General features: G+C 42.9%; 1 protein-coding gene and 1 long non-coding RNA gene across 3 annotated transcripts in view; one reads left to right on the top strand and one right to left on the bottom strand.

Moving 5' to 3' along the window:
- Window positions 1-27710, top strand: part of pde1a (phosphodiesterase 1A) — a 414651-nt gene that overhangs the window by 1750 nt on the left and 385191 nt on the right. The window lies entirely within an intron of this gene.
- LOC116975102 lies at window positions 5306-27672 on the bottom strand. Its single transcript, XR_004412532.1, has 3 exons — window positions 27403-27672; window positions 10526-10553; window positions 5306-5316 (listed from the first exon to the last, which is right to left on the bottom strand). It is a non-coding gene; the product is annotated as an uncharacterized LOC116975102 (long non-coding RNA).

The following is a 27710-nucleotide window of genomic DNA, read 5'->3' on the forward strand; positions in this document are numbered from 1 at the left end:
CACCCGTAAGGGGCTTACGGATAGAGTGAATGGGCAAGGTGATTGATAAGGTCCCGCATAGGAGATTAGTGGCCAAAATTAGAACACATGGTATTGGGGCTAGGGTACAGACATGGATAGAAAATCGGTTGGCAGACTGGAAACAAAGAGTAGGGATTAACTGGTCCCTTTCAGAACGGCAGGCAGTGACTTGTAGGATACCGCAAGGCTCGGTGCTGGGACCGCAGATATTTACAATATACATTAATGATTTAGATGAAGGGATTAAAAGTAACATTAGCAAATTTGCAGATGACATAAAGCTGGGTGGTAGTGTGAATTATGAGGAGGAAGCTATGAGAATGCAGGGTGACTTGCACAGGTTGGGTGGGTGGGCACATGCATGGCAGATGCAATTTAATGTGGATAAATGTGAGGTTATCCACATTGGAGACAAGAACAGGAAGGCAGATTATTATCTGAATGCTGTCAAGTTGGGAAAAGGGGAAGTACAATGAGATCTAGGTATCCTTGTACATAAGTCACTGAAAGTAAGCATGCAAGTACAGCAGGCAGTAAAGAAAGCTAATGACATGTTGACCTTCATAACAAGAGGAGTTGAGTGTTGGATCGAAGAGGTCCTTCTGCAGTTGTACAGGGCCCTGGTGAGACCACACCTGGAATATTGTGTGCAGTTTTGGTCTCCAAATTTGAGGAAGGACATTCTTGCTAATGAGGGAGTGCAGGGTAGGTTAACGAGGTTTATTCCCGGGATGGCGGGACTGTCATATGTTGATAGAATGGAGCGACTGGGCTTGTATGCAATGGAATTAAGAAGGATGAGAGGATATTTTTGAAACATATGATTGTTAAGGGATTGGGCAGGCTGGAGGCAGGAAACATGTTCCTGATGTTGGGAGAGTACGGAACCAGGGGCAACAGTTTAAGAAGGGGTAGGCCATTTTGAACAGAGATGAGGAAAACCGTTTTCACCCAGAGAGTTGTGAATCTGTGGAATTCTCTGCCTCGCAAGGCAGTGGAGGCCGATTCTCTGGATACTTTCAAGAGAGAGTTTGATAGAGCTCTTAAAGATAGCAGAGTCAAGGGATATGGGGAGAAGGCAGGAACGGGGTACTGATTGTGGATGATCAGTCATGATCACAGTGAATGGTGGTGCTGGCTCAAAGGGCCGAATGGCCTACTCTTGCAACTATTGTCCATTGTCTATTGCTATGGTAAAGAGAATAAACAAGTTGGAAAATGTGAGGATATGCACTTCATTAGAAAAAAAGTAAAGTATATATTTAAAATAATGGGAGACTGAAAGGTGTTGTTCAGAAGGACATGGATGCCATTGTTCATGAATCACCGAAAGTTAACCTGGCAATTTAGCAAATATATTTGTAAAGGCAAATTACATGTTAGCCTCTGGGGCAAGCGAATTAGAATACTGGAGTTAAATCATCTTGCTGTAATTATACAGATTCCTATTGAGATCATATCTGGAATAACGTGTTTGGTCTCCCCAATATGAAATAATGAACCTGAGAGAGAGGGGGTGCAGAGAAGGTTCATCTGCACAGTGTGTGGCACGGTAGAATTGCTGACTTACAGTGCCAGAGGCACGGGTATCTATTAGTTCTGTTTTGAAACAATCTTCCATCTACACCCATATTTTACCCACTACATTGTGGAGTCTAATTTTCCTCAATAATCTTTTACGTGGCATGCTATTAAAATCCTTGTGAAAATCCAAATGCATCACATCCACCAGTTTCCTCTACATCTATTCTCCTGGTTCCAACCTCAAAAAAATCCTGCAGATTTGTCAAATATGATTTTTCTTTCATAAATCCCATGTTGATTCTGCCCAATCTCATTTTAATATTCTAAGAGCCCAGTCATTATTTTGAATGACTCTTACAAACATCTACAGATGCACCATGGAAGGCATACTGTTGGGTTGCATTAAGAGCCTGATTTGGCAAGAGCTCTGCAGCTGTAGAGTGTTGCTGCCTAACAGCGCTTGCAGAGCCAGAGACCCTGACTATGGTTGCTGTCTCTACGGAGTTTGTACGTCCTCCCCGTGACCATGTGGGTTTTCTTCAAGATCTTCGTTTCCTCCCACACCCCAAAGATATACAGGTATGTAGGTAAATTGGCTTGGTATAAGAGTAAATTGTCCCCTGTGTGTGTAGGATAGTGTTTATATGCAGGGATCACTGGTCGGTTTCCGCGCTGTATCACTAAAACTAAAACTAAAAAACGACCGTTTCTGCAGCTTCGTGATGATCCACCCACACTTCAAAGACGTGCAGGCATGTTGTTAAATTGGCTTGGTAAATGCCGAAGGGCCTGTTTCTGTGTTGTATTCATAAACTAAACCAAATTAAAGAAAGTTGTAGATGTAGCCCAGTTCATCACACAGACCAGACTTTCACCATTGACTTCATCTACACTTCATATTGTCTCAGGAAAACATCCAGCATAATCAAAGATTTATAATAGAGCTTTGGGTTTTTACTTTTTTTTCTTTTTCCTCCTTTCTTTTCTAGGGTCTATTTCTTAATTCTTTTCTCTAACCAATGGGTCTCTGTTTTCTTTCCTCATTGATCACTCTTTTACACACGAACACAACTTTCTTTCTCTCACTTTCTCTACTTTCTTTATCTATATCTTTCCTTAAAGCTTACAAAATGAAGGGGTACAATAAATGTTATAAGATATATCTGGCTTGTACTATTGTAATTTACTGTACTTCTAATAAATACAAATATTTAAAAATAAATAAATAATCAAAGACTTGTCGCCTCCCCCCAGTCATTCCTTTCCCCTGTTCCTGTCTGGCAGAAGATGCAGAAGCTTGAAAGCGCACAAACCAGACTCAGGAACAGGTTCTTCCCCTGTATTAACAGGCTTCTGAACAGTCCTTCCATAAGCTAGGTTACCATCCAATTCACCTATATCCCATTGTGGATATTGGACTCTGTCTATGGTACTAACACACTACAGTGCCGAGAACTATATCCTGTACTGTATTCTGCACTCTGTATCTTCCGATTTGGTCTAACTATTGTACTTGAGTTTGACTTGATTGTATTTATTTATGATATATCTGATGTGCTTGGATAGTATGCAAAACAAAGCTTTTCACTGTACCTCAGTACACTTGGCAATAATAAACCTAGTATAGTAAACCTAATAATAGTTTTCAGTATTTTTACTACTACTAATGTGAGACTACAAGCGTATCGTCTCCTGTTTTCTCATTCTCTCCTTTCTTAACTAGTGGAGTTACATTTGCTTTCTTCCATCTGTAGTAACCATTATAAAAATGTTGGAACATGGTAACCAGTGTATTGACCATCTCCACAACAACCTCTAAATCAACATTTTAGATCAGCAGGTCTTGGGGATATTTTGCCTTTGCAGCAGAATAATTTCTCCAGTTCTTGTTTTCTGCTAATTCCAATTTCTAAAATCTCATTTACTCTAAACTTGTTGGCCTCTTAGACTTTAGACTTTACTTTAAAGATACAGCACGGAAACAGACCCTTCTGCCCACCGGGTCAACGCCGACCAGTGATCACCCCACACACTGACACTATTCTGCACACTTAATTTGAACTGAGCCACTGCTGTTTACTGTAATATCTTTTCAAGTGGTTTCCCCATCTACCTCATGCATTTCTGCTTTGCTCAAATTGAACTAAATCACTTTCATTGTTTATATACACTTCCATGAGCATTGTTCCCTGAAGTACCCTTAATTACTAGGTCATTAATCAGGCCTTTCCCATTACTAAGTGTAACTAAAATAGCCTCCCTCATTGCTTCTTTAACATACAGAAACCATAATTCATGGAGAACATGAATACATTCGAAAGAGTATTAGTGCTAATCTGTGCCGAGTCCATATGTAAATTGAATTTCCCAATGTATATCCTTGTTATATGCAGCTCCAATATCCTCATTTATTCAATATTTGCACTACTATTCCTCTTTGTGGAGTGAAGGGAAGGAATCGGACAGGAATTTGTATATATTGTAACACCAGCTAATATTTTTGACCCTTGCTATTTCTTGATTCTACCCAAACTGATTCTATTTCCTGATTATCTGGGCGAAGATCCTCGCATTGTAACCCTTTCTTTGATGTTACAGTTACACCACATCCTTTTCAATTTTCCTTGTCTCCTTTAAATGTCAACTATCTTGGAATATATATCTTGGAATATATCTTGGAATTCCACACTTTTGCCATTTTCAACCATGTCTCTTTAAAGTAATAATCCATTACAACATACTCATTTATGTCCATTTGAACACTTCTTCCTCGATGACCATCAGCACAGGAGCACTTCAAGGCTGTGTGCTCAGTCCCTTGCTTTACTCATTCTATACCGATGACCGTGTAGCTGGACATAGTACCAACTCCATCTTTAAATTCGCTGACAGTACCACCATTGTTCGATGAATTACGGGTAATAATGTCAGAGTATAAGAGGGAGATTGATTGATTGAATGGTGCCAGAACAACAACCTTGATCTCAACATCAATAAGGCCAAGAAGCTGATTGTTGACTTTAGAAGAGGAAGGCCGAGGATCCATAAAACTGTCTTCATTGATGTGTTGGTGGTAGAGAGAATCAACATTTTCAAGTTTCAGGGTGTGCATATCTCTGAAGATCAGTCTTGGATCCAGCACATAAAGAAAATGCATCGGTGCCTCTATTTTCATTGAGGAGACTCAGTATGTTGACAAAAACTCTCCTGAACCTCTCCAGGTGTACGATAGACAGCATATTGACTGGTTACATCGTTGCCTGGTTCGGCAACTTGAACACCCAGGAATGATGGAGATTATAAAAAGTGATGAACACTGCCCGGACCAGCATGGGAACTTACCTCCCTACCATAAAAGGGATCTACAGGAGGCACTGCTTCAAAAATGCAGCCAGCATCATCAAGGATCCACACCACCCTGGCCACACTCTCATTTCACTCCTGCCATTGGGAAGAAGGATTAGGAAGGAATCTGAAAACCAGGACCTCCAGGTTCAAGAGCCGATGTTTCTCAACAACCATCAGGCTATTGAACACTACAAACACCAAGTAAACTTCGGACTACGAACTGTCTTGGTTGTAATTTGGACTTCGGGCCTTTGTTTTGTTTTGCATGAATATTACTTTAGAAAAATGAATTGAACTTTTTGTTGTTGTATTATTATGTTATCTGTTAAATACTATGTTTACGGGACTGTTATGCTGCTGCAAGTAAGAATTTTATTTAAGGTGGACAAAAATGCTGGAGAAACTCAGCGGGTGAGGCAGCATCTATGGAACGAAGGAATAGGTGACGTTTCGGGTCGAGACCCTTCTTCAGACTGATGTGGGGGTGGGAAGAAGAAAGGAAGAAGCGGAAACAGTAGGCTGTGGGAGAGCTGGAAAGGACAGGGGAAGGCGGGAGAAAGTAAGGACTACCTGAAATTGGAGAATTTTATTGTTCTGTTTTGGAAAATAGGACAATTAAATACTCTTGACTCTTGACTTGACTATTAAATCACACTCCTTGTTACAAAGAAACAAGTATTCTGATGAAAAGCTTTCAGTTTTGTCTTTGTGCTTATTTCCCATGCTCTAACCCCTATTAGAGGTATACCCTACGGGCCATTGTTTTTGCTCTCGATGTGTAACAAGTCTCAATGCATGTGATCTGGTATTTATATCTGCAGCATTTTAGCAAACTATTGCCATAATTAGAAAGTAGAAGCTGTCAGGAAGGAGTTACTCCTTGATCTGACAGGAAATCATGAGCTTGGAAAATGAAGAAATCTGAATGTCCTGACTGAATCTAAGTGTGTCAGCCAGCGAGCTGGGGGTGGGGGTGGGGCTGGGCGTATGACTCACGGCAGCGTTTTGTATGGCAAAAAAAAAAATCAATTTGCTTAGCACAAAGTCTATTTTAAGAGCAGATGAAACAAGCTAAAGCAATTTCTCCAAGTTAAATCAGGGTTACCAATCAATTATGTGCATAAAATCAGTCTCAAGTCACATAATAGTCAGCATGCTTGATCAACGGGGGAATTATCTAATAATTTTCAGCATGGCTGCTCATAGGGTTGTCATTAGATACAACCAAACTTGAATGTTATCAAAACTAAAAAAATATACATCTGTAATATTGTCCGGATTAAAGGAGGAGCCGGACCACCAGCTACTGGAAAATTGGGGCTGGACTTGTATATTTCAAATAGAATTCCTGCAATAAAATTATCATAACTTAATCAGAAAACAGGTTGAACAAGAGTCATGAGTGTTGAAATGTGGGATTTAGCTATACTGTAATCACCTGCCACATTATACACCCTGTTACATCTCAGAAATACTGAAAAAACATCCTTTCTTAGCTGTTTTGGATAGTTATGAAGCTGTGTATATTTATACCAATTAAAATGTCCAACATTTCCTCCATGGAATCAGGGTTGTTTTGATTTTGGGTCTGATACATTTCCCAAACCAGAACGTTGAAACATCTAGGAAGTCTATCTCTGTGGTATTCCTGATACCCAGTTCCATCAGTGATTTCATGCATCATGCTTATGCACACTGACAGGGATTGAAAAAACTGCCTAACCCTTGCAGTCATATTCCAGCACAGTGTTTGTCTTTTGCGCTTTGTCACAAGGTTATAGCTAGATATTGCTCAAGGGCTTTGCTGTTGACTGAACTCATCTTTCTACTCCTCTTGGGCGAGGCAGTGATAAATGGAAAGTCATCTGGAAGCTGAGCTGTGTAACATGTCAACTCTACATCTTTTCCTTCAAGGAAGGGGAAATGCATTGGACCACCTGATCTATTTTCACTGGTTTGTTGGGCCCCTTTGGATAAAGCAAGAAATTATATTTTGGATGGGTTGCACGAGTTGAGTGCAGCAAGCATTCTGCTGTGAGTAAATGTGACTGGAAATGTGGCCTTAACTAGTACTGGTGTCAGGGGTTATGGGGAGAAGGCAGAAGAATGGGGTTGAGAGGGAAAGATAGATCAGCCATGATTGAATGGCGGGGTAGACTTGATGGGCCGAATGGCCTAATTCTGCTCCTAGAACTTATGAATTTATAAGAAACTTGCTTAAAGGGATGTCTTAACGGAGGAGAGATAGAGACAGAGAGGTTTAGGGAGGTGATCCTGCAGCTATGTAAACATTGCAATGCAACAGTTCTGATATATGGTCACCCAAACATTTAATCAGCTCATATTAGCCTGATCTACCCAGTTGGACACACCGACCATGATCAGACCACATCCATAACTATCTAGGCCATGTATCTCTGTCTATCTTGCTGACCCACTGCATCCTGGGGTCTATGAGCATTCTCCATCTGGAGGTTGTATCTGAGGAGGCACAGTGTGGAGACCCTGACCTAATAGTCACTCCCCTAATAGGTAGTGACATTGTCAAGCTTGGGCATGAGGCTTTGCCCTCTGTAAAGATTGTCATTGATGTTTTAAAACTATTAAAATAAACAACTTTCAGAAACATCTAAATACTATTAAAATGAAATAAATAACGTGAAAAAATTAATATCTTTATAAAGAAATAATATTAGCTAAATCATCCATAAATTAATAACCTTTAACTAAAGCCATCTATTGGGGGTCCAAATCTTTGCTCAGAAATATCCAGTGAAATTAATACCATTCCCGTACTGACCTTTCTGTCAATGGGCTTCCTCCATTGCCAGATTGAGGCTACACACGAACTGGAGGAACAGCACCTCATATACTGCTTGAGTATCTTACAACCTAGTGGCCTGAACACTGAATTCTCCAATTTTTGGTAACTAATCTACAATCCCACTCCCCTTTCTCCCCCTCCTCCCCCTCCTCCCCCTCCTCCCCCTCCTCCCCCTCCCCCTCCTCCCCCCCTCCTCCTCCCCCCCCCCCCCCCCAGCTGGACTCACACCCAGACTTCCCTTCCACCTATAATCCTTCCTCTGACCACAATTCTCACCTCCTCTCTATTATCTCACACCTTTGGTCTTCTCATCTTTGGCCTTTTTTTCAACCATCTGTATATCAACCATCTGCCTATCGAAGGGCCGAATACCCTATTCCTGCACCTATTTTCTATTGTCTACAGTCTATTGTTTATCAAAGCTCCCCACCCCCCTCTTCACCTGAATCCACGTATCACTCGTGAGGCTTTGTCTTGCCCTTCCTCTCTTTCAGCTTTCTCCCCCCCCCCACACAATCAGTCTGAAGAAGAGTCCTGTCCCAAAATGTCACCCATCCATGTTCTCCAGAGATTCTGTCCGAAAGGTCACCGTTCCATCTCTCCAGAGATGCTGCCTGCCCCGCTGAGTTACCCCAGCTTTTTGTGTTTACCTTCTTACTCATTCTCTCTGACCCTTTGAGTTACTCCAACACTTTGTGTCTTTTTTAAAGTACATCCGCATCTGCAGTTCCTTGCTTCTTTACATTAATGCAGTCTAGGGTTCTATCTCAGATCAGACCCGATATGAGATTTGAATGTGATATTTCCCAGCAGTAGTACTAAGGATTCCAATCGATATTGGGCCCTACTAGCGGAATAAACTGCTGATTTAACCTTCTGAATCTATCATTAATTCCTCGATTCCCTATGCTTCACAGGACCCAGTCTGTCACCTCCTTCCATTTCAATGGCGAACTCTGGCGAATTGCCGATTTTTGTGTTACTACTTTGGGGCAACTTAAACAAGTTCCAAAGATGAATGTAGATACAAGACGCTGGTTCACAAAAAAAGGCACAAAGTACTGGACCCTTCCCATTTGGCCCTTCGAGCCTGCACCGCCATTCAATGTGATCATGGCTGATCATCCACAGTCAGTAACCCGTGCCTGCCTTCTTCCTATATCCCTTGATTCCGCTAGCCCCTAGGGCTCTCTAACTCTCTTTTAAATTAATCCAGTGAATTGGCCTCCACTGCCTTCTGTGGCATCGAATTCCACAAATTCACAACTCTCTGGATGTAAAGGTTTTTTCTCATCTGAGGATGAGAGGGAATCTTATTGAAACATATAAGATTATTATGGGTTTGGACACGCTGGGAACATGTTCCCAATGTTGGGGGAGCCCAGAACCAGGGGCCACAGTTTAAGAATAAGGGGTAGGCCATTTAGAACGGAGATGAGGAAACAATTTTCACACAGAGAGTTGTGAGTCTGTGGAATGCTCTGTCTCGAAGGCGGTGGAGGTTCCCTGGATACTTTCAAGAGAGAGCTAGATAGGGCTCTTAAAGATAGCGGAGTCAGGGGATATGAGGAGAAGGCAGGAAAGAGGTACTGATTGTGGATGATCAGCCATGATCACATTGAATGGCGGTGCTGGCTCAAGGGGCCGAATGGCCTGCTCCTGCACCTATTGTCTATTGTCTATTGTCTATCTCAGTTTTAAATGGCCTTCCCTTTATTCATAGACTGTGGCCCCTGGTCCTGGACTCTCCCATCATTGGGAACATTTTCCCTGCATTTAGCTTATATAATTTTATACGTTTCTATAAGATACCCTCTCATCCTTCTAAATTCCAGTGAATACAAGCCCAGTCTTTCCAATCTTTCCTCATATGACAGTCCTGCCATCCTGGAGATTAACCTTCATGAACCTACTGCCTCAATAGCAAGGATGTCCTTCATGCACTGCCTCAGTAGCAAGGATGTCCTTCCTCAAATTAGGTGCTGGCTGACCTGTTGAGCTACTCCAGCACTTTGTGTCCAAAGATGAATGTGTTGTTTGCTCACCTTCCGAATCATCCTATATTTTTATATTTCTATATTGTCAGTCTGAAGAAGGGTCCTGACCCGAAATGCCACCTATCTATGTTCTCCAGAGATATTGCTTGACCTGATGAGTTACCCCAGCATTTTGTGTCTTTGGTAAACCAGCATCTGCAGTTCCTTGTTATTACTTTTTTTAAATTATTAAATTGGGTAAGGAATGTGTGAAGATCAAAAAGCATCCCAACTTGAAAGTTTTCTTATCTCTAACATTTTCAATCCTGTAAACTTTCAGCATACATTTTTAATATTGATTGTCATACATTCTAGGAAATATATAAAGTGTGATAGCGACTGTGATCAATTAAATATTTGACCTAAATTCAAATATCACAAATTCAAATTATTTCATTCAATACATTTCTTTAATTAACATTGCCCATGCAACAACTCGCTGGATATTTTTGCATTTATTCCTCATAATTTTTCCCATTGTAAGCAGAAACTCTGAAACCTTTTTTCAGTACTTTAACATTACATTTGAACAGTGTATTTAATTATGCAGAATACATAAAATAAAAGATAGCATGCCAAAATGGAAAGTATATGTCTGGTCGAGATGCAACGAGACCTGGGTGTCATGGTACACCAGTCATTGAAAGTAGGCATGTAGGTGCAGCAGGCAGTGAAGAAAGCGAATGGTATGTTACCATTTATAGCAAAAGGATGTGAGTATAGGAGCAGGGAGGTTCTACTGCAGTTGTGCAGGGTATTGGTGAGACCACACCTGGAGTATTGTATACAGTTTTGGTCTCCTAATCTGAGGAAAGACATTCTTGCCATAGAGAGAGTACAGAGAAGGTTCACCAGACTGATTCCTGGGATGTCAGGACTTTCATATGAAGAAAGACTGGATAGACTCGGCTTGTACTCGCTAGAATTTAGAAGATTGAGGGGGGATCTTATAGAAACTTACAAAATTCTTAAGGGGTTGGACAGGCTAGATGCAGGAAGATTGTTCCCGATGTTGGGGAAGTCCAGAACAAGGGGTCACAGTTTAAGGATAAGGGGGAAATCTTTTAGGATCGAGATGAGAAAAACATTTTTCACACAGAGAGTGGTGAATCTCTGGAATTCTCTGCCACAGAAGGTAGTTGAGGCCAGTTCATTGGCTATATTTAAGAGGGAGTTAGATGTGGCCCTTGTGGCTAAAGGGATCAGGGGGTATGGAGAGAAGGCAGGTACAGGATACTGAGTTGGATGATCAGTCATGCTCAAAGGGCCGAATGGCCTACTCCTGTACCTATTTTCTATGTTTCTATGTTTCTATGCCCACTGAAGTATAAAAATTACCATAGCCCTGTGTTATGAGGAATTAAAATGGAATTGGTCTGTAACTGAACCCACTGCAAGCAACGATGGAGATTGGGGGGCAATTGACGAGCAATTGTATTATGTTATTTATGATCATTTCATGCTTGTAATTGTTGATGCTGTTCGGATTATTTTAGGCTATTTTTTAACCAATATATTTTTAGTAAAATATAATAACAATTGGTGTATTACTAAGTCCAGGATGAACAGATTGTGCCCTTGTTACATATGACAGTTAAATCCATCAAATCCTCAGTTTTTTTTAATATCTAGATGTTATATCTTGGATGGGCTTCTCGTGGCTTACTGTACATAATCTGTTCATTGTATTATGATAATGCAGTACTTTGCATTATCTTAAAATGCAGTGTGTTATTTTTAGCAGGTCTAACTCCAAACTGCGGCACTCTAATTACAATGAAAACTGGGTAGAGGTTAAAAGGCAGGTAAAGGGCCCGTCCCACTTGGGTGTCATTGGCGCGTCACGCAGATGGCGCGCAAAGATTTTGTACATCCCAAAATCCTGGGGCGCGCGTGCGACCGCGCATCACTGCGCACGTAATGCGCACCATGTGCGCCGTAACGCGTAAATGATGTCGCGTAAATGACGCCCAAACGACGCATAAGTGGGACAGGCCCTTAACTCTTGAATCTGATGTGCGCGAGTGGTTAGGAACTGTGCAGGAAGGAACTGCAGATGCAGACAGCATCCCTGTTGAAAAGAAATAGGTAACGTTTCAGTCAAGACCCTTCTTCAGACTTAGGAATTGTGGTGGGTTGGAAATGTTGAGATTGGTTATGGAAAGAGAGACCAATGAAGCATTTTCTGTCATAAACAGGAATTTTACCCTGGACATACACAGACTGTGAAGCTAAGACAAAAAGTGTGAGGGCCCACTTAATGGGGAAGCAGCATAATTAACCTCCACAGCTCTATTAAAATACGATTATGCAAGAATTAGACCTGAATCACAGTTTGTGGCTGGAGTCATCAACACAGCAAACTCCCTCACTTGCTGAGCCTCCCTGTTTGAAGTCCTTGGTCCAGGGTAGAGAGAGTGAGAAGGTAGGTACCAGCAGCAGTAGCAGAGTAGATGGTGTGTGGGGGGTTAGTTTTAGTTAAGAGATACAGTATGGAAACTGGCCCTTCGGCCCACCAAGTCTATGCTGACCATTGAACACCCGTTTGCACTAGTTCCATGTTATCCCACTCTCACATTCATTCCCATCACACGAGGCCATTTTACAGAGGCGAATTAACCTAAACCAGCATGGGTTTGGGATGTGGGAGGAATCCGGAACACCCTGGGGATGTGGTGCTGACCCCAAACATCACCCAACCTTTTTCTCCAGGCGAAGCCCACATGGTTACAGGGAGAACGTTTAAACTCCACACAGACAACACCCGAGATCAGGATCAAACCCAGGCCTCAGGCGCTGTGATGCAGCAGCTCTACCAGCGGCTCCACTATTCTGATGGAGGGTCTTCAACTTGAAATATTAACTCTCTTCCCACAGATGCTGCCTGCCCTGCTGAGTTTTTCCAGAATTGTTTGTCTTTATTTGGGAAGTTAGTAATGGAAACAGATGTAGCTCACAGCTCCATCTTTGCTGATGGCTTTCCAGAAATTCCAAATCAGCAAAGCACTGATAAACTGTGAGCTGTTCAAATGAGTAATGAGACAGATGGATGTCTTCAAGAGCTTTGATTAGACCACTTAAGGCCTGTAAAGTCATGCTGAGCATCAAAGACAGACATCTCACTGATTTGAATGTCAAAACTACAATGGAAGCCTCCAACATCTCAGCACAGGCATTGTGGGTCGAAGAGCTTGTTCCTGTGCTTTTTTTAAATATATATGCTATGCTCTACATTGAACTGGGACAGGCTTTAAGTCACACTGCGGGAGGCCACTGAAATTGACAAGCAATTGCTCCGATCAACACTTGTGCAATGATACAATGTGACAATGTAATTAAACAATGTAACAAGCAGCCTTTAGTATTTTTAGCTTGAAATAACAGAATAACAATTTTAGCTATAGAAAAGAACTTTGTATATGAAAACAACTCGTTGTTTCTACGGTGAGCCCACTAGGTTGTCGGACCGAATTATTTATGCTGATATAGTGGCCAATTGACAATAACGGACACCATTCTCACACCCCCCCCCCTCCCCCCCCCCCTCCCCCCACCACCACCACCACCACCACCCCTCCCCCCTTCCCAAATTGCTTATTTGAAATCTGATCCGACATTTTGAAGATTGTTGGGTAGAATCAATATGGAGATTCAATAGAGTTGTTACCTCACAGCGCCAGAGACCCGGATTCGATCCTGACTATGGGTGCTGTCTGTACGGAGTTTGTACGTTCTCCCTGTGACCATGTGGGTTTTCTCCGGATTCCTCCCACATCCTAAAGATATGCAGGTTTGTAGTTTAATAGGGTTCTGTAAATTGTCCTTAGTGTGTGGAATAGAACTAGTGCACACGTGCTCCTCAACTTACGATGGTGTTACGTTCCGATAAACCCATCGTAAATCCAAAATATCGTAAGTCGAAAATGCATTTAACACAACTAACCTACCAAACATTCTCGTGGTTTCGTACTTCGAATTTTGAATTTTGATCTTTTCCCGGGCCAGCGATATGCGGTACGATACTCTCTCATGATGCTCGACAACGGCAGCGAGCTGCAACTCATTTACACTCGTGATCGCGTGACTGACTGGGAGCTGCGGCTCGCTGCCGTTGCCCAGCATCATGAGAGAGTATCGTACCGCATATCGCTATCCGGGAAAAGATCAAAATTCAAAATTCAAAGTACGGTTTCTACGGAATGTGTATCACTTTTGCACCATCGTAAAGTTGAAATATTGTAAGTCGAAGCATGGTAACTCGAGGGGCATCTGTACAGATGATCACTTGTCGGCCAAATGCAGGCAGCTGGGACTAGTGTAGATGGGGCATCTTGGTTGACCTGGGCAAGTTGGGTCAAAGGCCCATTTTCTGTGTTGTACAGCTCTATGACTATAATAATAATAATAATAAATTTTATTTATGGGCGCCTTTCAAGAGTCTCAAGGACACCTTACAAAAATTTAGCAAGTAGAGGAAAAACATGTAAGCGGAATGAAATAAATAGTAGAGACATGACTAGTACACAAATTAAAGACAGAATTAAATTCAAAACACAATATGAGGCAATGGTCAGTAGTCTAAACCAATGTCCCGTTTCCCTTTCCTCCCCTTCGCCAATCCAAATCTAAATGCTACCTTGTATTTAGAATCAAAATATAAGCATTTTGGTAGCGAATTAAAAATACAGATGAAAAGTAAACCTTAAGGAGGTAGGTATGGTTAGGTAAAACTTTTACTTTTTACACGTTCATTACGATTACGATTACGATTCAATTTATTGTCATTTGGACCCCTTGAGGTCCAAACAAAATGACGTTTCTGCAGCCATACATTACAAACAAATAGACCCAAGACACAACATAATTTACATAAACATCCATCACATTGCTGTGATGGAAGGCCAAAAAAACTTATCTCTCCACTGCACTCTCCCCCCCGATGTCAGAGTCAAAGTCAGTCAAAGCCCCCGGCTGGCGATGGCGAATTGTCCCGTGGCCATTAAAGCCACGCCGGGTGATGCAAGGTCGCACATCGGGTTCTTGATGTTAGAGCCCCCGGCGTGCGCTCGCAGAGTCCCGCGGCCATTCCAAGCCGCGCGGGGCGATGATGTAAGGCCCCGCTCCAGGAGCTCTTCAACCCCGCAACTCGGGCGGGTGAAGTCGCCGTTGCGGGAGCCCTGAAAAGCGGTCTCCCAGCAGGGACCCGTGGGCTCCCGGTGTTACCGTCCGCCAGACCCGCAGTTGCAGCCACCGAACTCCGGAGGTCGGGCCGCAGCAGCGTCCACCACCGCTCCACCCGCTCTGGACTCGGCCAGCTCCGCGACGGTGAGGTGAGTAGTCTCATTTTAGGAAAGTGTGTTTTAAAAACAGGGGCATAAATATTCATGAAAATAATACATTGATAAAAATGTAGATTGCTTAATATCTGCTTCGTGTTTGTTGTGATGGCTTCTGTTACATCCTACTTCAATTACGTTATAAAAACATAGCCGCAATAATCTGATTTCATAGGGTTTGTGAACATGACATAACCAGATAGGGCAATTTTCATGTCATAAATTTATAATATATTTTTAGAAAAAATAAAGAGGATTAATAAAAACAATCACAGCTTCAATACACCATTGTGATTCACAAAGAGAAAATAGCATATAATTTTGGATCCTTCAACATGCAAGTGGGTCTCTTCATGAGAGATAAAAAGCATAATGAATGGTAGGGCACTTCATTCCTCGTGTGATATTCATGAGTCCACTCATCAGCCCCATCAGATGCTCTGTTGTCATGTGCAATTGACAGTTCACCTGTAATTTACTGTATTTGGATGCAAATCCTGCAACTGAATCTGATTTATTTTCAAATCAATCTTCAGATATGGAGCAGAGCGCTAAAGATGGGATTCAGTGTACAGAACAGCTTCTGTTTTTGAACATGAATCCAAAGACGGCATATGTGAAGGTTGACGTTTAGTGTAGTTCAGGTTGAGTTTAGTTTAGAGATACAGCACGAAACAGGACCTTCGGCCCACCGAGTCGCCGCCGACCATCATTCTCCACACACTAACACTATCCTACACACTAGGGACAATTTACAATCTTAACCGAAGCTAAGTAATCTACAAACCTACACATCTTTGGAGGAAATCGCAGCCGAGGAAAATCCACGTGGTAACGGGGAGAACGTGCAAACTCTGTACAGACAGCACCCGTCATCAGGATCAAACCCGGTTCTCTGGGGCTGTAAAGCAGCAACTCTACAGCTGCGCTATCGTGCCGTTAATTAGTTTCGAAATACAGCATTGGAGCAGGCCCTTCGGCCCACCGAGTCCATGCCAACCATTGATCATCCGTTGATATACTCGTTCTATGTTATCCCACTTCCTACACACTCAGGGCAATTTACTGAGGCCAATTATCCTACAAACTGGGATGTGGGAGGAAGCTGGATGTAGTGCTGACCCGAAATATCACCCAACCTTTTTCTCCAGAGATGCTGCCTGACCCGCTGAGTTACTCCAGCATTTTGTGTCTAACCCTGGAGACGTGTTGTGCCTTTGCAATTTTTCTGTAGTGGGGGGTCCACAGCATTACAATTCTCTTCTGTCATACATCCACGTTCGCGAAAGTGTGGTAACACAAAACTAGTGTGAATGGGTGATCGATGGTTGGCGTGGACACGGTGGGCCGCGAGGCCTGTTTCCATGCTGTATCTCTAACCTGCTGTATCTCTAAGTACCTACTGTAGGGCAGCACTGTGGTGCAGTGGTAGAGTTGCTGCCTAATGCCCCTGTCCCACTTAGGAAACCTGAACGGAAACCTCTGGAGACTTTGCGCCCCACCCAAGGTGCGATGCTAGTTGAAGGTGGTTGCCGGAGGTTGCAGGTAGTGGAAGGCAAGACCTTTTATTCACCCAGTTTTATTCCACCAGGGAGGTCTTACCTTCCACTACCTGCAACCTCCGGCAACCACCTTCAACTAGCGTCGCAACCGGCTTTGACTAAAAAATTAACGATTTTTAAAACGGCAACCTATTTTTAGTCGCGGCCGGTTTTGAATTTTTTGAAATAATCGCCAGAACATAGAAGAAGCGGAAACCACTTTCGACCATTGGGGAGACTGACAAAAACCTCTGGGAACCGCACGGAAACCTTGGGTGGGGTGCAAAGTCTCCAGAGGTTTCCGTTCTGGTTTCCTAAGTGGGACAGGGGCATTACAGTGCTTGGAGCGGCAGAGACCCGGGTTCGATCTGTATGGAGTTTGTACGTTCTCCCTGTGACTTGCGTGGGTTTTCTCAGAGATCTTTGGTTTCCTCCAACACTCCAAGGCGTACAGGTTTGTAGGTTAATTGGCTTGATATAAGTATAAATTGTCCGTAGTGCGTGTAGGATAGTGTGAATACTCAGGGATCACTGGTCAGTGCGGACTTGGAGGACTGTTGGGCCTGTTTCCGTGCTGTATCTCTAAAACTAAAAACTAAAAATCGACTGTTGCTGGTGCTTAGTGATGTGACTCTGATGTCCTCCAGTGGAAATATATATTATGGCAACTGAACATTTAGGAAACTGGAATTTATGATTGAAGCTGTTTTTAAATAAATAAATGCAAATTTTTCAGGAACAATCAAACTGCCATTGTAAAATACAATAATTTGATGCATTTCTAAAGTTTATTTTATTATAATTTTGATAATGAATCCAATGACCTTTGTGAAAACACATTTGTTTTCTTAATGTCTCTCATGAAACTAACCATATAACCATATAACAATTACAGCACGGAAACAGGCCATCTCGACCCTTCTAGTCCGTGCCGAAAGTGTTTTAATGTAAAGGAAAACCACAAGCCACATTTTGCACCATTTTCCATGCGGATATGACTCAGGCCTATCTAGAACTTTCTAGGTACGTCAAATTCACTAAGAAGGTGGTGGGTATATTGAATGTGTTGCCAGAGGCAGTAGTTGAGGCAGGTACTGCAGCAGCATTTACAAGACACTTGGACAGGTGCATGGGTGGGAAATGCTGAGAGGGATATGAGCCAAACACAGGCAATTGGAACAAGCTTAGAAGGGGCATCTTGGTTGGCATGGTTGAGTTGGGCTGAAAGGCTTGCTTCTGTGCTGTATGACTCCATGACTATTACTCTAAATCCTGAGAGCTTTTATTGGGCATTGACTAAAGTACCTGCTTCTTACGTCACTATTGGTTTACAGATCTTTCCAACGAATTACTGGGATGAAGTAGCAATCGTTACATGGCCTCTTGTTAAACCAAGAATTTTACCGAGCTTTCAATATTGATTTGCTGCCCAGATAATTGAGTTTATAATGATTATAAAGTGAAGCAGAATACTTTGGATAATTATTTTCCTTCAATGTCTTGAAGTTTTGCTCCTGCAAATAATTCCTCATTGCAGCTAAGTGGCAACAGTATAAAAGGGGGTTGATATGAGGTGAGAGAGAGAGAATTGGTTACTGCGCTACAGGGGAATAAGGGGAAATAGGACTAATGGAATTGCCCTTCTAAAACAGGCAGGGGCAGTGGTGCAGCTCTAGAGTTGCTGCCTTACAGCGCCAGAGACCCTGGTTCGATCCCGACTGCGGGTGTTTGTCTGTACGGAGTTTATACGTTCTCCCCGTGACCAGCGTTGGCTTTCTCGGGGTGCTCCGGTTTCCTCTCACCCTCCAAAGACGTACAGATTTGTAGGATTAATTGGCTTAGTATAAAAATATGTAAATTGTCCCTAGTGTCTGTGGGATTGTGTCAATGTGCGGGGATCGCTGCTCGGTGCGGACTCGGTGGGCTAAAGGGCCTGTTTCTAAAACGAAAATCTAAAACTGCCATTGACCTGATGAACTAAATGGTTTCCTTCTGTGTTGCTGTAAATAAGTAAATCTGGAATAATAAAGATAGTGTCAGTAATGGCAACCTAAAATGATAGAATGTCATTAAACCCATCTGGTTAATTAAAGGCCTTGAGAGAGGAAACTTGCCATCTTTATCCAGTCTGGCATTGATGCATTCTCCAGTTCTTCCAATGCAATTTATTCATAACATGCCCCCTCATTTCCTGATGGGCAAAAAATAGTAACCTTGCTTGAGAACGAATAAGTAAAACAAGAAAAGAAAATCAGTTTTACACCAAAATATATGGTGGGGAGTGAACTGTAGGTGAATATAGTATAACTTTTTAATTAAGTATAAGTTGTTAAGCTAACTTAAGTGTAGATACTGTTCTATCAGAAAACGTAGCTGCGGATTTGTGCATGATCCCACAAAATGTGATGTAAAGACTGATCAGTCAGTGCCATCAGTTATACATCTGCTATTTCAATCTGCACAATTTTTATTTTTATTTCAAAATCTCTGACAATCATGCTCCCGACCGCCCCTCCCCAAACCCCCACCAAAGGATTTGATTGAATTAGTCAAATATTTCAACTGAAAAATATCTTCTGGAGTGGAATATGGACCTCCAACCTTTTGACTCCTAAGTAATTGAGTCATAATTAACATAGAGTGCATACAGTCATAGAGTAAACTGCATGGAAACAGGTCCTTGTTCATGCTGGCCAAGTTGGGCATACTGGGCTAGTCCCATTTGTGAGCATTTGGCCCATATCCCTCTAAATCTTTCCTATCCATATATACAGTATGTCCAACTGTCTTTTGAAAGGTGTAATTATATCTGTTTGGAAAGCTTCCTCTGGCAGCTCATTCCAGACACAAACGCCTCAGCACTCGTGAGTAAGGCAAGGCAGCGCCTTTACCACCTCAGGCAATTGAGGAAATTCAGAGTGTCTCCGAGGATCCTCCAGTGCTTCTACGCAGTGGCGGTGGAAAGCATCTTGTCCGGGAACATTACCATCTGGTTTGGGAATTGCTCTGCCAAGGACAAGAAGGCTCAGCAGAGAGTAGTGCGTTCGGCCGAACGCACTATGGGAACTTCACTTGCCCCCCTGCAGGAACTATACATCAGGAGGTGCAACTCCAGAGCCAACAATATCATGAGAGACCCCTTCCACCCCTGCAACGGACTGTTCCAGCTGCTACGGTCAGGCAAACGCCTCCGTTGCCATGCGGTGAGAACGGAGAGGTTGAGAAGGAGTTTCTTCCAAGAGGCCATTCGGACTGTAAACGCCTATCTCACCAGGGACTAACTCTACTGAATGTTTTTCCTTCCATTATTTATTATGTAAAAGAATATGTGTGTTATGATTGTGTTTATAGTTTGTTTGGTTGTTTGGTTGTTTGTCTTTTGCACAACAGTCCGCGAGCATTGCCACTTTCATTTCACTGCACATCTCGTATGTGAATGTGACAAATAAACTTGACTTGACTTGACTTGAACTACACTTTGAGCCTCTTAAATCTCTCCCTCTCACCTTAAGCCAAAGCACTCTAGTTTTAGTATTCTCTACACTGGGGAAAAAGTGTGTGCGTTTGCTTTATCTATGGCCCTCATGATTTTTAAAACCTCAATATGGTCACATCTCAGCTTCCGATGCCCCATCCTATCCATCTTCTCCCCATAACTCCCCGAGCCTGCAAGTCTAGCTAACATCTTGGTGAACCTCTTTTGCACCCTTTTCGATTTAATGACATTCTTCCTATAGCTGGGCGACCAGAACTGCATACAGTACTCCAAGTGTGATCTCCTCAACGATTTATACAACTGTGTTGTGATGCCCTAACATTTGTATTCACTACCCTTTCCAATGAAGGCAGCATGCCAAACATCCTCGTCACCACACTGACCACCTGTCTCGCCACTTTCAGGGAACCATGCATCTGCATTCCTGGATCTCTCTGTCCTAAAACACTCTCCAGGGCTGTATAAGTCCTGCCCTGGCTTGACATACTAAAGTGCAACACCTCACACTTATCCGAGTTAAATTCCATTTGACACTGCTTGTCCCACCTTCCCAACTGATCTAGATCCTGTTATCAAATTATTCTTCCTCACTGTCCTTTATTCCACCCATTTTAGTGTCACCTGCAAATTTACTAACAATGTTAAATGCATTTTAATCCAAATTGTTAATGTGGATAACAAACAACCGTTATCTCACCTCCGAATCCTATGTCATACCATTGGTCAAAGCCACCAATCATTAGAACAACCCTCCACAATTACACTTTGATTCCTTCAGACCACAATTAAATTCAATTTATTAGCTTCCCTTGGATTGCTTGTGACCTAGCTTGCAGACTAGCCTACCCTGCAGGAACTTCTCAGAGGCCTTGCTGCTACTCATATCGACATGTCCATGGCCTTGCCAACATCATTTCCCTTGGTCATCCTCAAAAACCTCTGCCAGATTCATGCAACATGATTTCTCTCTCACACAAAGGCATGCCGACGATCTCAATTCACACACTGTCCATCCAAATATGGCGGATCCTGTCCCTCAGATTCCCATCCAACAACTTTCCCACCACTGACGTCAGGCTCACTGCCCTGCATTTTCCCCGCTTGTCCTTGTTGACCTTCTTAAATAACGGTGCAACATTAACCACCTCAAGTTTAGTTTAGTTTAGAGATACAGCACAGAAAAGGGTCCTTCGGCCCATCGAGTTCATGCCGACCATTGTTCACCCGTTCACACTAGTTCAATGGTATCCCAATTTCGCATCCACCTCCGACACACTAGGGGCAATTTAGGGAGGCTGATTAACCTACAAACCTGCACGTCTTTTAAGATGTGGGAGGAAACAGGAGCACCTGGGGAAAACCCAGTTGGTCACGGGGAGAAGGTTCAAACTCCACACAGACAGCACCCGAGGTGAGGATCGAACACGGGTCTCTGGCGTTGCGCGACACTAGCTGCCCATTCTTCCGGAACTTCACCTGTTTCATTTAAATTCTTTAATTTGGAATTAAATTGTCGGGTGACTATCTACATTTACTACACTAGGTGGCAGGATATTCCATATTTTAGCAGTTCCATTGGGAGTTTTGATGAGTCTTAATATTTCTCTTTATTTTTAACTTTAGACTTTAGAGGCACAGCGTGGGAAACAGGCCCTTCGTCCCATCTAGTCCGCGTCGACCAGCAACCACCCCGTTCACTAACACTATCCTACACACTAGGGTGCAATTCACAACTTTACCAAAGCCAGTTAGCCTGCAACGTCTTTGGAGTGTGGGAAGAAACCACAGCTCCTGGAGAAAACCAATGTGGTCACAGGGAGAACGTACAAACTCCGTACAGATATTGCCCCTAGTCAGGATGGAACCCGGGTCTCTGGCGCTGTGAGGCAGCAACTCTACCACTGTGCCTCTGTGCTCTTCTGCCCTTTTTAAGTGGTGGCATTCAAATAAAGAGTACAGCTTCCTTACTTTTAAGTGATTGTGACTGGAATCTTAAACTTACGAAACTCATTATTACAAGTTGTGTATAAAGATGATAGCAAATCATTTTTTCCCCCCTTATGGCTGTTTTAGATGGTAATATTGGAGTAGAGTGATATCAGTGGTGAAGATTTATTTTAAAAAGCATGGGATTTTGAAATATCTGAGTGAATAACTATCTACAAATGATTTTTTTATTATTAAGGCTAGAGAGATATTTGAAAAATAGTGAGAAACACAAAGAACTGCAGGAGCTAGTTTACAAAAAAAGACCCAATTGCTGGAGCAACTCCACAGATGAGACAGTATCTCTGGAGAACATAGAAAGGTGACATTGCAGGCCTGATCCAAACATTACCTATCCATGTTCTCAAGAGATGCTGCCTGACCCACTGAGTTACTCCAGCACTTTGTGTCTTTTCTTGAAAAATAAAAAATGCAAATATCTTGAACAGGAGCAAATTCTGTGATTTTCAAAGTAAGAATGAAATGAAGTTGGTTGACACTGAGTACGCTCGGGAAGGCTGCAATGGTGTATCTTGTGGAGCAGTAGAGATCTACAGAGCCTCATCTGGAGTTCTCCAATTAACTGCACCATGTACATACTAGGAGTTGTTATCGAAGCCTCCCATTATATACGTAGCTAAATGCAGCCTCACTATTGTTCAATCAGTTGAAATTGTGGCCCATTGCTATGAGTTTTGTTCCCAAAAGGTCTTTTAAATTTGTGATAAATTTGTGACCTGTAATGTCATAATGCAATAATATTAGGTTTCACAAACTGTGTTTGCACATACTGCACATGAAAGCAAATTGCCACGGATGAAGGAGGTGTGAAATAAAATAATGGAAGTGTGATGAATACCTGGCATATTAAACCGTTTCTGCAGAGAGAGGAGGAAAGTCTATACTTCAAGTTTACTCTGCACTGATAATTTCTTAAGTTCATAAGTTATAGGAGCAGAATTGGGCCATTCCACCCATCAAGTCTACTCTGCTATTCAATCATGGCTGATCTATCTTTCCTTCTCAACCCCACTCTCCTGCCTTCTCCCCTCAACCCCTGACACCCATAATCATCGATAATTTGTCAATGCCTGAAAGATATCCATTGACCTGGCCTCCACAGCCTTCAATGGCAATGAAATCCCCAATAATTGCCCCACTGCTTCAATGGAACAATGTTGGGAGGTAAGTGTAACAGGTTGCTGATACTCCTGCATATATTAGTCTCAACACTAAAGACCATTTCTCTGCTTGTCCATCTGACTCACGACGAGAGCAAATGGTACTTTAAATACAAGGTGGCATCTGACGTTAGGGAGAACTGTCAGTGCATAAAGCCCATCACTGAGCTTAGCCCCGTTAGGCTACTGGAAGTTGCAAATGCCAATACATATTTTGAAGTGCACCAACTTAGCCTTATTTCGCAACGCAGCCAATTTAAACAAGTGATTAGTTTTTGCTGGAGACTTGGGCATCTTTGGTGGGATAACGGTGAATCAGTAGTGCTGACATAAAATTATCATTGAGTCAGAAATCCATAGATAATTAAGTTATGTGCACTCTATTTTCAAAGTTTAGGTTTACATAAATAAAAATTTGCTTCACATGCAGATTGTGATAGACCATAAAGTACAATTCCAGTACTATTGGCATGGTGTATAAGGAATAGGAGTAGAATTAGGCCATTCAGCCCATCAAGTCTACTCCATCATTCAATCATGGCTGATCTATCATTCCCTCCTAACCCCATTCTCCTGCCTCCTCCCCACAACCCCTGACACCTGTATTGATCAAGAAAGGTATCTGGAGGTGGCTTGTGTCCTAGTTACATCGTGTCGGGGATTTCTCACCATAGTAAGTGTGGCGTTGCATCGCACTTATGAGGACACTACGCATACTCATATGACATTTACATATTTACACACAGATCATGTTACTTTCTTCTCTTTGTGAGAAATGTACAGATTTAACTGGCTTCCTTGGATGCTTTCACTTTTTGAGCAGCCATCCAGTTCTCTTCTAATGTGGTCGTTGCTTGATCTGAGCCTCTGAGATCTTGACTAAAGTCACCAGTAACGTATAGCATCTTTGTTGGTTGAATCACAACCAAAGGCTGAGATAATTGCACCAAGCCATATTACTTTGACATGCATTGCAGCCTCTGTCTACAATACAATTCTAATCAAGCCTACAATTTACGCAAGATATTGCTTCAGACTGCAGACAATATCCTACCTTTCTGAATCATTCCCATTCATCATTCTTGTCACCTGATTTTTGTAGGTTTTGCTTGAATTGCTTCTCTTTGCCTCATCCTATTAGCTTTTGTTTCTCCTGCCACCTTTCTCCTCTCCCCTCCAATCAGGACAAAGTCCGTGACATATGAACAGCTCAGCTGGGATATAACCTCTGGCAGAATGTGATGTTGTACGATATTTAGTTTAGAGATACAGCACAGAAGCAGGTCCTTGGGCCCACCTAGTCCACGGGTCCTTGGGCCCACCTAGTCCACGGGTCCTTGGGCCCACCTAGTCCACGGGTCCTTGGGCCCACCTAGTCCACGGGTCCTTGGGCCCACCTAGTCCACGGGTCCTTGGGCCCACCTAGTCCACGGGTCCTTGGGCCCACTAGTCCACGGGTCCTTGGGCCCACCTAGTCCACGGGTCCTTGGGCCCACCTAGTCCACGGGTCCTTGGGCCCACCTAGTCCACGGGTCCTTGGGCCCACCTAGTCCACGGGTCCTTGGGCCCACCTAGTCCACGGGGCCTAGGGCCCACCTAGTCCACGGGTCCTTGGGCCCACCTAGTCCACGGGTCCTTGGGCCCACCTAGTCCACGGGTCCTTGGGCCCACCTAGTCCACGGGTCCTTGGGCCCACCTAGTCCACGGGTCCTTGGGCCCACCTAGTCCGCACCGACCAGAAATCCCCACACATTAACCCTACCCTACACACACTAGGAACAATTTACATTTATACCCAACCAATTAACCTACAAACTTGTACGTCTTTGGAGTGTGGGAGGAAACCGAAGATCTCGGAGAAAACCCACGCAGGTCACGGGGAGAAGGTACAAACTCCGGAGCTGGGATCGTACCCGGTTTTCCAGCACTTCAAGCGCTGTAAGGCAGCAACGCCACCGCTACGCCACCGTGACGATGTTTGAAAAACAAGTTGGCCAACCCATGATTGATCTTCTAACAGGGACAACCTTGGAAAATATGTTTCTCCAAGAGCACCTTCAAAACACGTAGAGATCTTTCCACTTCACCTGTGGAGGGAAAGGTAATGTGGAGAAAGTAATGATTTCTCATTGTCATTGTATTTCGTGAAGCTTTCAAATGAAAATGAGGTGAACTGGTGTCAGTTTAATCAGGTATTGCCAAGATTCATCTCAGCTTTCAATTATATGTTCCTCTGCCATGCTGGACTGGATCCCACTTAATTAACTTCAATCTATTTCAGGTGTGCAGCAATGAGGATTAGCAATTTAATAATTAGCAGATTATTTTTGCCTTCCTGACAAAAATCAGCACAGTCGCTCTGAAATGGTTGTGTCGGTTAACTCCACAACTGGAATTGTGTGTCAGGTTAGACGCTTCTGCAAATTAACATGAATTCTTTGAAACACCTTGCTGATATAGGAGGTAATGTATGAGGCAATTCTGATATAGGAGGCTCTGACAGCCTTTATATTTTTTCAGACCCAATGTATCACCTGATTTTATTTATTATTGTCACATGTACCGGGGTACAATGAAAAGCGTTATGTTTGTGTGCTATCCATTCAAAGAGAAGACTAAATGATCACAATCAAGCCGTCCCGAGTGTACAGATAAAGGATAAAGGGTACAACATTTAGTGCAAGATAAAGTCTGATCAAATCTGATTAAAGATAGTTCAAAGGTCTCCAATTAGGTAAATGGGAAGGCAGGACTGCACTCCAGCTGATGAGAGGACCACTCCATTGCCTGACAACAGCTGGGAGGAAACTCTTCCTGAATCTCGAGGTGTGCCTTTTCAAACTTCTGTACCTCTTGCCTGATGGAAGAGGGAGTCTCCGGGATGAGACCGGTCTTTGATAATGGTGGTGGCCTTCCCGAGGCAGCGTGAAGTGTAAATGGAGTCAATGGAAGGGTGATTGGTTTGCAGAATGGTTTGTGCTACATCCACAACTCTCTACAATTTTTTTAAAGGTCTTGGATGGAGCTGTTCCCAAACCATGCTGTGATGCATCATGATAAAATGCTTTCCACGGTGTGTCTGTAGAAGTTGATGAGAGTTGTTGGGAGCATGCTGAACTTCCTAAGCCTTGGTGTGCTTTCTTGACCATAGCTTTGATGTGGCTGGTCCAGGACAAATTGCTGGTGATATTTATTCCTGATAACTTGAAGCTTACGAACATCTCTACTTTGGCACCATCGATGTATATGAAGATGTGTTTACTGTATGCTTCCTGAAGTCAATCACAAACTCTTTGTCCTGCTGACACTGAGGGAGACATTGTTGTCTTGGCATCAGGTCGTGAGGTTTTCAATCTCCTTTCTGTATTCTGTCTAGTTATTATTTGATTTCTGGCCCACGTCATCTACAGACTTGTAAATTGATTTGGAATGGAACTGTGTTTTTCTGAGATGCTGCCTGACCCGCTGATCAGATAGGGTGGTCAAGAAGGTGTTTGATGCATTAGTCAGGGTATTGAGTATAGAAGTTGGGATGTTATGTTACATTTGTGTAAGACATTTGTGAGACTGCATTTGGAGTACAGTAACCCCTCATTATTACGGTCTTCTTTATAAAGGATTTTGGTTATGGCAGACTCTCTCTTTAAGAACACAGGCTGCTACTTGCATTGTAGAGGCCATTGAAATTGACAGGCCATTGAAATTGACAAGCAATTGCTTCATTCGACACTTAACTCCATTAAACAATGTAACAAACAGCCTTTGGTATATTTATGTTTATAATATAATATGTTTTTAGCTGTTAAGAACATTGTTCTTCATGCATTCACCATGTTAGGCAGGTTAGTGTTTTTGGATGGAGAAACAAAGTTAACGTTTAGGATCAAAGTCCTTTCACCCAGAACTCCAGGTGGGTGGTTGCTCATGGGAATCTCACTTGGAGTGGGACAGGGTATTCTCAACCCAACCACACTGCTATCCCAATGCCCCAGACCTCTCATTCTGCACTCAATCTCTGAATGTGGGAATCTGCAGCAGGGGCAGCGGTTATTGCTGTTCCCCAGCTACACTGGGCAAGGTGGTGCTGGGTGGCCATCTTGTGCTGCAACTCTACTATTGGAAGGATGTTGTTGAGCTAGAAAGTGTAGAGAAAATTTACGAGGATGTTGCCGGGACTTGAGGGCCTGAGCTATAGGGAGAGGCTGAGCAGGTTAGGACTTTATTCCTTGTAGTACATCAGTCTCAGGAGTGATCTTATGGATCTTATAAGACCATGAGAGGAATAGACAGGGTGAATGCACAGAGTCTTTTACCCAGAGCAGGGCAATCAAGAACCGGGGGACATAGTTTTGTGAGAGGGGAAATATTTAATAGGAACCTGAAGGACAACCTTTTTACTCGGAGGGTGGTGGGTATA

This window comes from Amblyraja radiata, chromosome 7 (assembly GCF_010909765.2).
Source record: "Amblyraja radiata isolate CabotCenter1 chromosome 7, sAmbRad1.1.pri, whole genome shotgun sequence".
Lineage (NCBI taxonomy): Eukaryota > Metazoa > Chordata > Chondrichthyes > Rajiformes > Rajidae > Amblyraja > Amblyraja radiata.